General features: G+C 56.8%; 1 pseudogene; it reads left to right on the forward strand.

Moving 5' to 3' along the window:
- The window catches only part of LOC123153060 (desmethyl-deoxy-podophyllotoxin synthase-like), a 17,232-nt pseudogene that overhangs the window by 7,149 nt on the left and 4,678 nt on the right, over positions 1–5,405 (forward strand).

Raw genomic sequence — 5,405 nt, forward strand, 5'->3', positions numbered from 1 at the left:
GCGAGGAGGGGGCGGAGAGGGTCGGGGTGGAGGCGGGAAGGGGCGCGGGTGGAGCGGGCAGGGAGGAGCGGCGCGGTTGGAGCGGCTGCGGGTCGGCGGACGGTGCGGCCGGGGTTGAGCGGCGAGTGGAGGAGAGAACGAGTGGATGGCTGCGCGCGGGTTGACCGGCGAGTGGATAAGGCGCCCTATGCCGACGGCTTAGCCGTCGGAATATATAAATAATGCCACGTGGCATATATGCCGACGGCTAAGCCGTAGGCATAGGTTTATTTCTTTTTTTATACATGTTAATTACAAACTAGCCGTATACATGTTAATTACAGCATATATTATTAGCTGTCTTCAAATATATTTTTAGTGTATATTATTTTCATACGCATTGAAAAGTTTCATATACATATAAAATATTTGTACGTACATATTAAATATTTTCAAATACACGTTCTTGAATTTTTTTTGAACCGAATTTTTTCTATGGTCAACAACATTTCATTATAATATAAATATTTTCTATGGTCTCGCGAAAGGTGATACATAGGAGAGCAACTGACTGAGGGGTACCGTTACCGAGTGCCTGATCCGGTAACAATACGAGCGCCTGATCTGTCTACTACCGTGTCATCGCCGACCGTGAGCGGGGCCACAGGTTGTGTCAGGTCGGCCCATAGGGACACCCGGGAGCAACATCCACTCCGTGTAGACCCGACGCGTCCGTTTCCCCCCTCCAGGTGCCGGCGGCGACGCCGTCCATGAGGGGGGGGGGCACACCCCGGAGATGCGTGCTGGGCGTTTGCAACCGCCTCAACACTTCTAGACTTGTGAGAGGCCGCCTACACAAGATTTGACGGTATGCTAGCCCCCGCAGGCCGCCGGCCACAGTCGTAGACGTGCGAAGAGCAATCCGCGTAGAGGGAAGTGTTCAGATACTTCTCCATCACAAAAAATTATGAAAAATTTACCATCAGTCCTATAGCACATGTGCCCACTTTGTGTAAAAAACTCATGATTTTATCACGCTCCAAGTATTTAATAATATTCACGCTGCATCGTTACCGCAGAACGTCTACTACCATTTCATTGCCGTCCGTGAGGGGGGGCCACAACCCGGAGACGCATGCCGCCTCTTCGGACATGCCACAACACTACCCCGCATGTATGAGGGCTCGGTACGACGCTCCGGTGGCATTGCTACCCCCCCAGGGCCCCCATCCCGCCTAACCCTGTAGCGTTTGACCACGGGATCTAGCCCTTTGACTTTGCACGGACGGGCTTTGACCAGTGGACCTCTCCACCCGGTTGTGTTAGGTCGGCCCAGAGGAACACTTTGGAGCAACATCCGGGCCAAACCGACAGCTACATCCACTCCGTGTAGACCCGACGCGTCCGTTTCCCCCCTCCAGGTGCCGACGGCGGCGGCGTCCGTGAGGGGGGGGGCACACCCCGGAGACGCGTGCTGGGCGTTTGCAACCGCCTCAACACTTCCAGACTTGTGAGAGGCCGCCTACGCAAGATTTGACGGTATGCTAGCCCCCGGAGGCCGACGGCCACAGTCGTAGACGTGCGAAGAGCAATCCGCGTAGAAGGAAGTGTTCAGATACTTCTCCATCACAAAAAATTATGAAAAATTACCATCAGTCCTATAGCACATGTGCCCATGTTGTGTAAAAAACTCATGATTTTATCACACTCCAAGTATTTAATAATATTCACGCTGCATCGTTACCGCAGAACGTCTACTACCGTTTCATTGCCGTCCGTGAGGGGGGCCACAACCCGGAGACACGTGCCGCCTCTTTGGACATGCCACAACACCACCCCGCATGTATGAGGGCCCAGTAAGACGCTCCGGTGGCATTGCTACCCCCCCAGGGCCCCCGTCCCGCCTAACCCTGTAGTGTTTGACCACGGGATCTAGCCCTTTGACTTTGCACGGACGGGCTTTGACCAGTGGACCTCTCCACCCGGTTGTGTTAGGTCGGCCCAGAGGGAAACCGGGAAGCAACATTCGGGCCAAACCCATAGCTACATCCACTCCGTGTAGACCCGACGCTTCCGTTTCCCCCCTCCAGGTGCCGGCGGCGGCGCTGTCCGTGGGGGGGGGGGCACGCACCGGAGACTCGTGCTGGGCGTTTGCAACCGCCTCAACACTTCCAGATTTGTGAGAGGCCGCCTACGCAAGATTTGACGGTATGCTAGCCCCCGGAGGCCGCCGGCCACAGTCGTAGACGTGCGAAGAGCAATCCGCGTAGAGGGAAGTGTTCAGATACTTCTCCATCACAAAAAATTATGAAAAATTACCATCAGTCCTATAGCACATGTGCCCACGTTGTGTAAAAAACTCATGATTTTATCGCGCTCCAAGTATTTAATAATATTCACGCTGCATCGTTACCGCAGAACGTCTACTACCGTTTCATTGCCGTCCGTGAGGGGGGCCACAACCCGGAGATGCGTGCCGCCTCTTTGGACATGCCACAACACCACCCCGCATGTATGAGGGCCCAGTAAGACGCTCCGGTGGCATTGCTACCCCCCCAGGGCCCCCGTCCCGCCTAACCCTGTAGCGTTTGACCACGGGATCTAGCCCTTGGACTTTGCACGGACGGGCTTTGACCAGTGGACCTCTCCACCCGGTTGTGTTAGGTCGGCCCAGAGGGACACCGGGAAGCAACATCCGGGCCAAACCCATACCTACATCCACTCCGTGTAGACCCGACGCTTCCGTTTCCCCCCTCCAGGTGCCGGCGGCGGCGCTGTCCGTGAGAGGGGGGGGGGGCACGCACCGGAGACGCGTGTTGGGCGTTTGCAACCGCCTCAACACTTCCAGATTTGTGAGAGGCCGCCTACGCAAGATTTGACGGTATGCTAGCCCCCGGAGGCCGCCGGCCACAGTCGTAGACGTGCGAAGAGCAATCCGCGTAGAGGGAAGTGTCAGATACTTCTCCATCACAAAAAATTATGAAAAATTACCATCAGTCCTATAGCACATGTGCCCACGTTGTGTAAAAAACTCATGATTTTATCGCGCTCCAAGTATTTAATAATATTCACGCTGCATCGTTACCGCAGAACGTCTACTACCGTTTCATTGCCATCCGTGAGGGGGGCCACAACCCGGAGACGCGTGCCGCCTCTTCGGACATGCCACAACACCACCCCGCATGTATGAGGGCCCGGTACGACGCTCCGGTGGCATTGCTACCCCCCTAGGGCCCCCGTCCCGCCTAACCCTGTAGCGTTTGACCACGGGATCTAGCCCTTTGACTTTGCACGGACGGGCTTTGACCAGTGGACCTCTCCACCCGGTTGTGTTAGGTCGGCCCAGAGGGACACCGGGAAGCAACATCCGGGCCAAACCCACAGCTACATCCACTCCGTGTAGACCCGACGCGTCCGTTTCCCCCCTCCAGGTGCCGGCGGCGGCGGCGGCCGTGGGGGGGCACACCCCGGAGACGCGTGCTGGGCGTTTGCAACCGCCTCAACACTTCCAGATTTGTGAGAGGCCGCCTACGCAAGATTTGACGGTATGCTAGCCCCCGGAGGCCGCCGGCCACAGTCGTAGACGTGCGAAGAGCAATCCGCGTAGAGGGAAGTGTTCAGATACTTCTCCATCACAAAAAATTATGAAAAATTACCATCAGTCCTATAGCACATGTGCCCACGTTGTGTAAAAAACTCATGATTTTATCGCGCTCCAAGTATTTAATAATATTCACGCTGCATCGTTACCGCAGAACGTCTACTACCGTTTCATTGCCGTCCGTGAGGGGGGCCACAACCCGGAGACGCGTGCCGCCTCTTCGGACATGCCACAACACCACCCCTCATGTATGAGGGCCCGGTATGACGCTCCGGTGGCATTGCTACCCCCCCAGGGCCCCCGTCCCGCCTAACCCTGTAGTGTTTGACCACGGGATCTAGCCCTTTGACTTTGCACGGGCGGGCTTTGACCAGTGGACCTCTCCACCCGGTTGTGTTAGGTCGGCCCAGAGGGACACCAGGAAGCAACATCCGGGCCAAACCCACAGCTACATCCACTCCGTGCAGACCCGACGCGTCCGTTTCCCCCCTCCAGGTGCCGGCGGCGGCGGCGTCCGTGGGGGGGGGCACACCCCGGAGACGCGTGCTGGGCGTTTGCAACCGCCTCAACACTTCCAGATTTGTGAGAGGCCGCCTACGCAAGATTTGACGGTATGCTAGCCCCCGGAGGCCGCCGGCCATAGTCGTAGACGTGCGAAGAGCAATCCGCGTAGAGGGAAGTGTTCAGATACTTCTCCATCACAAAAAATTATGAAAAATTACCATCAGTCCTATAGCACATGTGCCCACGTTGTGTAAAAAACTCATGATATTATCGCGCTCCAAGTATTTAATAATATTCACGCTGCATCATTACCGCAGAACGTCTACTACCGTTTCATTGCCGTCCGTGAGGGGGGCCACAACCCGGAGACGCGTGCCGCCTCTTCGGACATGCCACAACACCACCCCTCATGTATGAGGGCCCGGTATGACGCTCCGGTGGCATTGCTACCCCCCAGGGCCCCCGTCCCGCCTAACCCTGTAGCGTTTGACCGCGGGATCTAGCCCTTTGACTTTGCACGGACGGGCTTTGACCAGTGGACCTCTCCACCCGGTTGTGTTAGGTCGGCCCAGAGGGACACCAGGAAGCAACATCCGGGCCAAACCCACAGCTACATCCACTCCGTGTAGACACGACGCGTCCGTTTCCCCCCTCCAGGTGCCGGCGGCGGCGGCGGCCGTGGGGGGGGGGGGCACACCCCGGAGACGCGTGCTGGGCGTTTGCAACCGCCTCAACACTTCCAGATTTGTGAGAGGCCGCCTACGCAAGATTTGACGGTATGCTAGCCCCCGGAGGCCGCCGACCACAGTCGTAGACGTGCGAAGAGCAATCCGCGTAGAGGGAAGTGTTCAGATACTTCTCCATCACAAAAAATTATGAAAAATTACCATCAGTCCTATAGCACATGTGCCCACGTTGTGTAAAAAACTCATGATTTTATCGCGCTCCAAGTATTTAATAATATTCACGCTGCATCGTTACCGCAGAACGTCTACTACCGTTTCATTGCCGTCCGTGAGGGGGGCCACAACCCGGAGACGCGTGCCGCCTCTTCGGACATGCCACAACACCACCCCTCATGTATGAGGGCCCGGTATGACGCTCCGGTGGCATTGCTACCCCCCAGGGCCCCCGTCCCGCCTAACCCTGTAGCGTTTGACCACGGGATCTAGCCCTTTGACTTTGCACGGACGGGCTTTGACCAGTGGACCTCTCCACCCGGTTGTGTTAGGTCGGCCCAGAGGGACACCAGGAAGCAACATCCGGGCCAAACCCACAGCTACATCCACTCCGTGTAGACCCGACGCGTCCGTTTCCCCCC

Source organism: Triticum aestivum, chromosome 7A (genome assembly GCF_018294505.1).
Source record: "Triticum aestivum cultivar Chinese Spring chromosome 7A, IWGSC CS RefSeq v2.1, whole genome shotgun sequence".
Taxonomy (NCBI): domain Eukaryota; kingdom Viridiplantae; phylum Streptophyta; class Magnoliopsida; order Poales; family Poaceae; genus Triticum; species Triticum aestivum.